Here is a 13,305-nt window from a genome sequence, read left to right on the forward strand (position 1 = left end):
TCAGTTCGCTCCTTCTGGTAACTCCCCTACAACTGGTCAACAGTTGCCCAAATGGGATGAACTTTGGCACTTACGGATTGAGTCTTGAAGCTAGTATGTCAAATTTGGTGAAGATCGGTTCAGATATAGCTATAGCTCCCATATATATTGTTCATCCGATTTGTTACATTTGTTACCCACAGCCGTAATATGCACTCCGTAACAACCATATTCAGGTAAATATATGAAATGCAGCTCAGAAATATCTTTGCCAAATTTTATCAAGATCGGTTCACATTTGCTATAGCTCCCATATACATTAAATGGCCATAAAAGAACGAATTTAAAAGATACAAATGCTTCGGCATATTTAGTCTTTTGAACTTTAAATTATACTTATAATCATAGCGTGTACGATTGAATTCTCCGATAAAAACTTTTAATTGTTATACGAAGCTCTACTAAATGAGCAAAGTGGTGTAGGGTATCGTAGCCCGACTTTAAGACTTTATTTACTGGCTTGTATCTGGAATTGAGCTATAGAGGTGGTTTTGGAAATGTGTATATTTTCTATTTGGTGAAGGAATAGAGCTTAAATACTAAAATTTGATATGAAAATCGCTTTTGTTGCCAATGGTTAAGAAAAGGAGCTGAATTTCATCGGATATGTCAAAATTCAGTCCATTGGGGCTGATATTAGCCATTTGGTGCACAATAAACCTGATATCAGATAAAGATCTATATTGGAGCTATATCCAAATCTAATCCACTCTCGATAAAATTTGACAGAGGCATTTGTGGGCTTTATCTGATATCTGGTACCAAAGATTGTTGTTATATGCATATTACGTATGTGGGGGACTTAAACACCAAATCGGATGAAACATATATATGGGAGTTATAGCTATATCTGAACCGATTTTGAAAATTTGATATAGACGGAATACGGTCGGATGTGCCAAAATACAGTTCATTTGGACTGATATCGATCATTTGGTACACAATTAACCCGAAATCGGTTGAAGATATATACGGAAGCTATGTCAAATTTTTCGCTCTTAGAGAGCGAAATGAGCATCCGATTCTTTTCAAATTTCACACACACCCAATATTTTTATTAACACAAGATCTGATGTGAAGCTGATAGATAACGGTCCGCTCCTTATGGTACCTACCACACAAAGGGCCACAATACTTATATATTTTGTAACTTGCGAAACAAGTCAGAGATTCTTTTCAAACTTGGCATATATAAATATTTCTCTCAACCAGGGATCAGATGTGAATATCTCGTAAGTCTTGTACTTCCCCATAAAAGATTAAAGTTTTGATTAATAATTGTTCGCTTAAAATTGGAAATAATTTATTGAATAATTTATTTAAATTTATTGAATATTCATAACGCAAGTCTCAAGCTTACTCTCTTCCAGACTTATCATACTTATAAGCTGGCCAGGCTGTCTGAATATGGCTAGATCGACTTTACATCTCGTCCATCGGATTTTGTTCACAGAGACCTAGAGTCTAAAATTGCTACTTCGAGACACATATTTTGGAAATATCAATTATTATATATCCTCTGTAGTCATAAAAGGCTAAGGGCATACAAATCTTATGCCATCAGGTGATCCACATTTACTGCGGTAGGTCCAATCTCGATCGACTTAATCTAGTCTTAATAATGCGTTAAAGTATTTCGCTTGAGCACTGACATGGAAGAGCAATCGTCCGTAATAAAATGAACATTACATTACAACATATGTAAATCCTTAGTCTGTGAAAAACACAGCAACACCACCGCAACCATTAACATTCAAAGTCCCTCTCAGAGCTCTCTCGGAATTCGCTTAATATTGCTAATCCAGATCTTGACGGCAATTGTAACATTGTCTTCCTCCGCTGTAAGTATCTTAAATGATGTGAGAAACAATTGCAAAAAAGAGCTACATTTCTCTCCCTACCAAGAAAACAAAAAAAAGAAACGAATCTCATCGATTTTTAATGTGGACATGGATGATTTCGATACAATAAAACCCAGAGGGAATATATTGTTGTATTGTTTTGCAATCGCCAGGCAAAAACAAAAAGAGCAATGCATTGTAAAGAAAAAGAAGAAATTCCATGACAATCAGATATGTAACAATAAAAAATATCTCTGCCACCAATGTTGCCCAACAAATTGGCAATCACAATGGGGCTGGGGCTGTGCGAATTTGTCCATATTGTAAATATCCTGCGGCTGATAACTTAATCGTTTACAGCGACGAAAAAAGGTTTGCTGTGTGCGAACGAATGGTTTTAAAAAAAAATGTTATGCATTCGTCTTCATCAAGACTGCTGGAAGTGTATGGTGGTTGGGTTTTCTGCTACTGTTGTGTGTGTGCGTGTGTGGGATTCCCATCATCAATTGGTTGTTTTCATTGTTTTGCCACAATTTGGAAAAAGAAAGGATTTATTTCTTTGCAGGATCTCACTCTCTCACTCACTCTCTAAACCCGCAAAACAAATTGCAATGTACTCAGGGCTATTGTCCAATGCGATGTAGTTTTGTTTTCCCAGGGAATTGTGTTAAAAGGTGGACGGCTGAATGGAAACACTGCTACTGGGAGTTGTGCCAAACAATGAATTGAAATTGCCCATGGATTACAAAACTCAATTTAATCGTCAGTGTATTTTCTTTATCTCTCTGGGGGAGTCCTGTCAATCATTAGAGATTGGCCTTTTTGCCCAGTTTGTGTATTGCACGACAGATGAAGTGAGAATAAGAAATTATGTAATCAACACCTGTTCGGGAAAATGTTGCAATTTTATATTTTCGAAAAGATTTTTCGTGTAGTCGATTTAAATGGGGGGACAAATTCAGGAAATCTTTTAGGTGCAGAAGAATTTTTGCAATGATTTTCTCTTCATGAGAGAGTGGGGATTGGGTGAGGGAAATACCTACAGAAAGGTAACAAGTAAAAAAGCTGTTAAGTTCCGCCGTGCCGAACTTTTAATACCTTCCAACATTTTGAAGGAAATTGAAAATTTTCAAAAAAATAAAAAATCAGTAGAAAAATACCTCTTAGATGAAACCAAGACGTGGTGTTGATGTGATGTTTCATAAGTAATTTTTTGTTATACCCTACACCACAAGGTGGTCAGGGTATTATGTCTTTGTGCATTTGTTTGTAACAGGCAAAAGGAACCGAGATAGACCCATAGTTCCTTTTGATGATCTGCATAGAATCACATTCTGAGTCGATTTATGCATGTCCGTCCGTCCGTCCGTCTGTCCATGTATTTTTGTAAACAAAGTACAGTTCGCATTTATTGCCCTATACAGATGAAATTTTGCACAAATCATTTGTTTAGCCCAAGGACGAACCCTATTGAAATTGGAGATAATCGGTAAAAATTTAGATATAGCTCCCATATATATTTTCGTCCGATTTGCCTTTTATTGTGCACCAAACGTTTAATATCAGCCCGAATAGTATGGAATTTTGCACATACAACCAAATTAGGCCTGAAAATAAGTATGCCAAATTTGATCGAAATCGGTTCAGATATAGCTATAGCTCCCATATATATTGTTCATCCGATTTGTTATTTTTGTCCTCCGCAGCCGTAATATGCACTCTGTAACAACACTATTTGGGGAAATATATCAAATGCAGCTCAGAAATACCTTTGATAAATTTTATCGAGATCGGTTCAGATTTGGATATAGCTCCCATATATAACTTCGTCCGATTTACCTTTGATTGTGCACCAAACGTCTAATATTTGCCCAAATTGGATGAAATTTGGCACTTACGAACTGAGTCTAGAAGCTTGTATGCCAAATTTAGTGACGATCGGTTCAGATATAGCTATAGCTCCCATATATACTGTTCATCCGATTTGTTGTATTTGTTACCCACAGCCGTAATATGCACTCCGTAACAACGATATTCAGGGAAATATATCAAATGCAGCTCAGAAATATCTTTGCCAAATTTTATCGAGATCGGTTCAGATTTGGATATAGTTCCCATATATATTTTTATCCGATTTCAAATTAATTTCGCACCAAATGGGCAATACAAGTCCGAATTTAAAAGATACAAATGCTTCGGCATATTTAGTCCTTTGAATTTTAAATTATAATTATAATCATTGCGTGTATGATTGAATTCTCCCATAAAAACTTTTAATTATTAAGTGGAGCTCTACTAAATTAGCAAAGTGGTGTAGGGTATCATAAAATCGGCCCCGCCCGACTTTAGGACTTTCTTTACTAGTTTTTTGTTATAGGTGAGTAATGCTGCTACAATCATCGAAATAGAGCTATACGAACCCATGGACCTGTATAGGCAATTTTCTGTCACAGGCTGTAGCATACATTACGAACTTTAATTGCGAAATGTGAAAAAAATCCGGTAAAAAGTGTCATCACAATACCGAATATTAGAAGGTACCGTTATATGGGGCTATACGAGGACGTGGACCTGCAGAAAAATTTTTTTTGTCATAGGTTGTAGCATCCATTACTTACTTCAACTACGAAATTTGAAACAATTCCGCTGAAAAGTGTCGTTAAAATCATCAAAATACCGAATACGGGAGGGATCGTATATATATATATAAATATATATATATATATATATATATATATATATATATATATATATATATATATATGTATATATACCGAATACGGGAGGGATCGTATATATATATATATATATATATATATATATATATATAACAATCTTTTTGTCATGGGTTGTAGCATCCATTGCTAACTTCGACTACAAAATTTGAAACAATTCCGCTAAAAAGTGTCGCTATATTCATGGAAATACCGAATATCGGGAGGTATCGTTATATGGGGCTGTACGAAGACGTGGACCTGCAGAAAAATTTTTTTTGTCATAGGTTGTAGCATCCATTACTTACTTCAACTACGAAATTTGAAACAATTCCGCTGAAAAGTGTCGTTAAAATCATCAAAATACCGAATACGGGAGGGATCGTATATATATATATATATATATAAATATATATATATATATATATATATATATATATATATATATATATATATATATATATAGGTATATATATATATATACCGAATACGGGAGGGATCGTATATATATATATATATATATATATATATATATATATATATATATATATATATATATATATATATATATATATATATATATAACAATCTTTTTGTCATGGGTTGTAGCATCCATTGCTAACTTCGACTACAAAATTTGAAACAATTCCGCTAAAAAGTGTCGCTATATTCATGGAAATACCGAATATCGGGAGGTATCGTTATATGGGGCTGTACGAAGACGTGGACTTGCATGGATCTGCGGTGATCATGAATATATATATTTTATGGGGCCTACGACGTATATTTAGGGATGTTTAAACGGAATGTCAAAGTTATTATACCCTCCTTTTCAAGGTGCATGGTATAAAATGTATTTTTATACCCTCAGTCATATGGCTACAGAGGGTATATATATTATTTGATGCGGGAAAAACGTGTTTCACAATCACAAAGGTCAAAGTTTTGAAAAATGGTAAGTATTTTTCACCAAACACAATATCTGGTATAAAGATGAAATATCGGCTCACTTCTTCTGGTATCTCTCTCACAGAATTTCGAATAATTACATATCTCATAAAATCCAAAAAATAACAAGGGATTCTTTTCAAACTTGGCACATTTCAGTATTTCTGTTAAAAGAAGATCTGGTGTCAGATCTGGAAAGAAATCCGAGAGTGTTTAGAGTTGTTCCATAATTTATTCCTACAATTTACCTTTGTGTCTGGTGTGCCCATCTACAGAACGACTGTTTATACCCTACAACACTATGTGTTGGGGGTATTATAAGTTTGATTGGGCCAATAATTATGTAACACCTCGAAATATTGGTTTCCCACATAGGAAAGTATATATGAATCTTCCTATCTCGCCGAGCTGAGTCGATCTAGCTATGTATGTCCGTCTGTCCGTCTGTCCGTCTGTCCATGTTAATTTGTAATCACTCTACAGGTCGCAATTATGGCCCGATCTTTACGAAATTTAGAATGTAGGTGGGGTTAAGGTCACAATAGAACTCTATTTCTTTTGGAGATGATCGCACAATATTTAGGGGTTGAAATGGACCAAAAACTGAAAAATCTCCTGATTTTGCGGTTGCTCTACAGGTCACAATTATAGATTTTATAGACAATTTGGGCTGGGTAGAAGTCTACCAATTTTGATGGTCATCGGGTAATATTTAGTGGGTGAAATAGACCACAACATTTGTATTAAATGAAAGTCAAATTTTCCATTAAACTACGAATGTTTTTAATCCCGGCGAAATCACAAATAGACGAACAGGTCAATTCTGACCGTTACGTAGATGCCGATAGTAAAAATATCGCATATATATACCGATATACATACAATATATATATATACAAAGGAAGGGGATGTTAGCTAGAATGCTTATATCTCCAGAATGGCTGGAGCGATTTTGATAAATTTCGTCAATTTAGAATGCCCTTTTGGCATTAAAGTGTATAATCTAAATAAATCGCATTAAAATATGCCAATAATGATGTTAATATAGATTTTGTAGTATTTTGTGACATTTTTTTATTTTTTCATATTTTTTTATCGCATGCGATTTTTTCAAATTGACTTATAATATTGAAGTGTATATTTTGTGATATTTTTTTTTACTTTACAACACAGGTTAGGGTTATTATTTATATACAGATTGCAATTATCGTTCGATCCTCACGAAAATTTTCACAAAGGTAAGGTTAGGCTCAGAAGGGCTAAGCCTATTGTTTTCAAAGATGTCCGCAATATATTTAGGGGTTGAAATGGACCAGCATCTAAAAATGTTCCTGATTTTGCATCCGTTATAAAGGTCACAAATAGAAACCAAAGGACACGAAATCTCACATGATGTTAGAATTTAAGACAGCGGGTAGAATGGACCACTACTTTTGTGTAAAAAAATACCAACATAATTTACAGGCGATATCCGAAATACACAATAGGCGAACTTCTGGCTTTTTTATGCTGATTTCGCATCATCATATAGATGAGTCTAAATTTGGAGACACAGGGGGGCCTCTTGCTTTTGGAGAAGATCGCAAAATATTTAGAAAAATATTTCCTGATCACACAATTGAAGCCAATCGACACGCCTGAGAAGATAGTTAAGGATAGAGAAGAATTCTGGCATTTGGGTTGACCATTGGAATATATTTAGCCGTAAAATGGACCACAAAAACTAACAGCACGACGGAGTGCATAAAAATTGGGAAAATGTCCCTGGTCAAAATGCTAAGGGTAATATCTGGGCAGTGCTCTGTGACATAATTTTAAAAGCGAAATCTTCTAAAATGGTTTTGGACATGAGGGGGCTTCTAACATATTGTAGTGTTGTAGGGTATCACATGGTCGGCCCCGCACGACTATAGCCTTTGCTTACTTCTTTTGAAATATTTTGTTGGCCCTTGCTGGCAGTTTCGTTAGCACTTACTTCCCATGCCATGTCCATGTTAAAATAAGGGTTTAGGATGTTCTTTTGTAAGTAGTAGTGTAATTTTTTTTTATTTGCGGGGTAATGGGAATTTTCTTCAAAGACGACTTTAGAGAAGCCCAATAGCTTTTATATTCTCAGCCATGGAACTACAGACGGTATATATCCTTTCAATGATTCGAACAAGCGAGCCTACATTTTGTAGTTCACTCTTGGCCTCATTTACTCTTTACCTGGCTAATATAGGAAAGTTTTTTTTGCTTTTAAATTGTATAGGAATAACACATTATTTCTGAACTCACTGGTAATACAGAGCGTATGTGATTGTCATTATAAGTAGTGTTGAAAGTGGCAGGTATGCATACTAAATGTTTGCTAAAAACGAAAAACAGTGTTGCAAGAAAATATAGTGCCACCCACTATCCTACTTTTAACAATTCATCAAAATGACAGACATCCCGACATTTGGCCAGCTGTAAATTTTGTAAATTTCCATTTTTCCATCGCAGACATCATCCAGCCAATTAAACAGGCTGTTCATAATATTCATCTTGGAGATGTTTGGCCACAACAGCATTCATCTTTCAGATACTTTGAATGAAACCTATCTAGCTCAGTTGAACAGAACAGAAGAAGAGCAAAAGAAGATCCATTACCCAGTGTCTTGTTTGTTTAACCTCAAGATTTTAAGATTTGGAAAATGCCGGAGAAAGGCATTCATTCACCAGACAGAGAACAGCCTGTAATTTATGCTGCGACGAGGTCTGTGTGGAGGAAAAGTTAATTTGTTCTTTTCCTTTTCGATGTGGAGTATGTGCCCAACAAACAAATGGCTGGATCACCATCATCTTTATCGTTCTGAACATTTTCGGTTAGAGGGCGAGAAGCCCCTCCGTCCCCCTATCGAATTTGTTTTCAATATTTTTGTAATTCTGTAAACTACAAATCCCATATATGTGTGTGTCAGCACTGGAACGTATTCCATTTGTTTGATATGACGGCAAGGGTGCTGGTGGTGTGGGTGTGGGTGATCAATTTGTTGTATTACCCCACTAATTGTTGTTTTTAATGTTTTGACAAAATGGAATTTGTAGCATTTCATCAGCCCAAATAAGAGGCGTAAATCAAATGGATGTATGCTCCTATTTCAGATTGATGGATTGATTGATTGACGGATGGATGGATGGATTGATGTTTCGAGTTGGCTTGATTGTGTCTTCCTTCTCTCTTCTGTCAAAGGTGTTTTCTTGTTTATTTCAATGTTTGGACGTGGAATTTGACAGCAAGATTAGTGGTGGCATTGTAAATGGATCTACCACAATCACTACTTCCTCACTTTGCTGTCACTGCAGGTTAGGTGTATTAATTTCCCATATGTCACGAGTACACTTCTTCGCATTGCATGAAATGTATGGTTTTTGAAAAACACAGATGGGCAAAAATATATTTTAAGGTCAAAACAACTCAAAAAGTATCAGTCGGTTTTGCCGACAGTTGTATACCCTCAGCCAATATTCAATTATTTAAATATATTTTGACTACTGTTATGATTATTCAAATTGTTGACCCACTATGCAATAGGTTCTGAACGAATGGGTCAATATTGTCCATTTCGTATCGGACCTAAATAAGTATCATGAAAATATTGCGACGAGTCAGGTTTGGACTATATTGGTGGTACCAGATATAGTCGAACGAATTATTGCATTTTAATAAAAAACAAGTAAGCAAAGGCTATAGTCGTGCGTGGCGGACCATGTGATACCCTACAACACTACAATATATAAGAAGCTTTATCGCTGTTGAAATTATGTCAAAGAGCACTGCCCAGATATTACCCTTAGCATTTTGACCTGGGGCATTTGCCCAATATTTACGCACTCCGTCGTGCTGTTGGTTGTAGTGGTCCATTTTACAGCTTAATATAATGCAATGGTCATCCAAAAATGCTAGAATTTTTTGCTGTCCTTAACTTTCTGCGCAGACGTGTTGATTGGCTTCAATTGTGTGATCAGGAAATTTTTTCTGTTTTTGGTTCATTTGCACCTCTAAATATTTTGCGATCATCTCCAAAAGCAAGTGGCCCCTCTGTGTTTCCAAATTTAGACTCATATATATGATTTGCTTGGCTACCATATTTGGCTATATTCGTTAACGAAATCAGCATATTTGTGTATTTCGGATATCATCTGTAAGTAATGTTGGTATTTTTTAACACAAAAGTAGTGGTCCATTCTACCCGCTGTCCTAAACTCTAAGTTCATGCGAGACTTCGTGTCCTTTAGTTTCAATTTGTACCTTTATAACGGCTGCAAAATTAGGGACATTTTTAATTGTTGGTCAATTTCAACCCCCAAATATATTGCGGATATCTTTGAAAACAATAGGCCTAGCCCTTCTGAGCCTAACCCTGCCTTGTGAAAATTTTCGTGAGGATCGGACGATAATTTCAATCTGTATATAATAATCCCAGCCTGTGTTGTAAACTGAAAAAATATTACAAAATGTGTACTTCAATATAATAAGTCACATTAAAAAAATCGCATGCGATAAAAAATATGAAAAAATAAAAAAATGTCACAAAATACTACAAAATCTATATTAACATCACAACTGGCATTTTTTATGCGATTTTTTTAGATTTTATGCTTTTATGCCAAGAGGGCATTCTGAATTGACAAAATTTGTCAAAATCGGCCCAGCCAATCTTGAGATATAAGCATTCTAGCTAACATCCCCTTCCTTTGTATATACACATTGTATATATTTCGCTATATATATCCGATATATTTACTATCGGCATCGACGTAACGGTCAGAACTGACCCGTTCGTCTATTTGTGATTTCGCCGGGATTAAAAATATTCGCGGTTTTATAGAAAATTTGACTTTTATATAACACGAATGTTATGGCCTATTTCACCCACTAAATATCACCCGATGACCACCAAAATTGGAAGGCTTCTGCCCACCACCAAGCTCTAGCCCCATGCTTACTTCCGCTTCGATTGCTCCATAATTGCGTCCTATAGAGCAACTGCAAAATCAGGAAATTTTTCAGATTTTGGTCCATTTCAACCCCTAAATATTATGCGATCATCTCCAAAAGAAATAGGGTTCTATTCTGGCTCTATCCCGACCTCCATTCTAAATTTCGTGAAGATTTAACCTGTATTTTGCGACCTGTAGAGTGATTACAAATTAACATGGACACACGGACGGACGGACGGACATACATAGCTAGATCGACTCAGCTCGGCGAGATAGGAAGATCCATATATACTTTCCTATATGGGAAACCAATATTTCGAGGTGTTACACAATTTTTGGACCAATCAAACTTATAATACCCCCAACACATAGTGTTGTAGGGTATAAATACAAAAATTATTTTCAACGAAAAATAATATATAGAAAACAAAAATGACCTGATAGCAGCTGCACACTCACACACATTGAATCAATAACACGCTCAATTTGATCCTTGGGTATGCTTTCCCGATTTCTTTGGAAAATGTTGTGCTTATTTGTTTCCGAATCTCGATTGATCTTCCTGTCAACGATTCTCCAAAGGTTTTCTATGGAGTTTGATGTGGCTTTGGAAATGTGAACTTAGTGTGCGAACTGTATTAAAAGGCACTTAATTTGGAAATGTTCCATTCACTCTTTTGATATAATGGGTAAACATTTTCCTATTATTCTTTCCGAAAACCCCTTTCATATACATTTTTTTATATATGTTATATTCCCTGGAATTCACACATTAATCATTGCTTGTTTCCTTCATTAATGCCAATTACGCTTTTCACACATCATTTTATGGTGATGATGATGATGATTACAATATCATAATATATTTTCAACATAAAAAGTTCAGAACAGTCATCACTTCATCAGATAGTTTGATATGGGCTCAGATAATGAATGGCGAAGGCAAGAAGTCGCTTTCCATAAAATATCACTGCCACACCATAAAATCATTTGATTGGTGGGCACCTTTCTCTTTTCATCCCGACCCCCCCCCCCCCCCCTTCTTTCCCACAACAAACTGTACAATTTACGAGATATACTCGCCTAACAACGAATGAAGACGAGTACTCTCCCACATGTTGTTAGGTTGTCATTCTAAATGTGATATTTGTTGGGTCGTTCGCATCCACACACAGTGCTTGTGTGGATCAGGCAGAATGTTGTTGTGTTACAAACCATGGAAATGAAATAAAACACACTGTTTTGATACCAATATTACCAAACATGAGTAGGGAATTTGTCCAATATGTTATGGCAACAACAACTTACACAAATTAATGGGGGGGGGGGGAGGGGAGAAATAATTATGTTGATAGTAATGACCATTGTTTACGTATTGATATTATTTGGAAGGATAGAAATAAAAGAAGTTGAAAAGTTTTAGTCGGCTAAGTTTTGGCAAGAAGGTGGTGTTGCTTTAAGCTTATGCTAGAGAGGGAAAAACCTCCACATATATTTTGAATTTTTTTGGATTAGATTCCTTGAAGTCCTTTCATTTTAGGGTTCTAGTGTCTGCGGCAGTATTACAGATAGCATTACGAAGATTATTTTGGTAAAATATGTCAACTCTCAAGCGAGACACCAAAAGGATATTTTAGTCCTTTTTATACCCTACAACACTATGTGTTGGGGGTATTATAAGTTTGATTGGGCCAGAATTTATGTAACACCTCGAAAAATTGGTTTCCCATATAGGAAAGTATATATGGATCTTCCTAGCTCGCCGAGCTGAGTCGATCTAGCTATGTATGTCCGTCCGTCCGTCTGTCCATGTTAATTTGTAATCACGCTACAGGTCGCAATTATGGCCCGATCCTTACGAAATTTTCCACGAAGGTGGGGTTAGGGTCAGAATAGAAGCCTATTTCTTTTGGAGATGATCGTCAAATGTTTAGGGGTTGAAATGGACCAAATACTGAAAAAATGTCGGATTTTGCAGTAGCTATACAGGTCGCAATTTCGTATGTAGCTAGAGTTTAGGGCGGGGAAGAAGCCTACCAATTTGGGTGGTCATCGGATAATATTTAGCGGGTAAAATAGAACATATCTTTTGTGTTGAAAAAATTCAAAATTTTTCATTAAACCGCGAATATTTTAAAACCCGTCGAAATCACAAAGCCATGTCAAGGTTACTTCTGATCTTTACATTGATGTTAACATCCATCAAATCGGATATATAGCAAAATATGTGCGATATATATGTCTATCAAAGAAGATATGCTTGAAAGATCTCTTATATGTCGAGAACGGCTGAACTGATTTCGACAGTTCTCATTAATTCAGAATGGCCTCTTGGCAGGAAAGAAAAAACGTCTAAAAAACTGCATAAAAATATCTCTCTAAAGATGAAAATATTGGTTTTGTAATATTTTCTCATATTTTTTTTCAATTTTATCATATTTTTGGCATATTTTCATTTTGAATTAAACATTTGGTAATATTTCTACAGCTAACAAAACTAAGTAGTTAGGATATCAGGATATCATATACAGATCGCATTTATGGCGCGATCCTTATGAAATTTTGCATGGGGATAAGATGAAAGTCAGAATCTCTCTTTTTGGAGATAATCGCCATATATTTAGGGGTTGACATGGACAAAAAAACTGCAAAATTGTCAGCAAGTCGTAATTATCGCCCGATCCTCACGCGCATTCGAATGGAGGCTACCGGACATTGCAAAAGCCAAATAGTTTTGGATGGCCATCCAAAAATATTCAATGTGTGAAATAGTTTGCCAACTTTTGTAGACTAAATAC

The sequence above is a fragment of the Musca domestica genome, unplaced genomic scaffold (genome assembly GCF_030504385.1).
Source record: "Musca domestica strain aabys unplaced genomic scaffold, Musca_domestica.polishedcontigs.V.1.1 38, whole genome shotgun sequence".
Lineage (NCBI taxonomy): Eukaryota > Metazoa > Arthropoda > Insecta > Diptera > Muscidae > Musca > Musca domestica.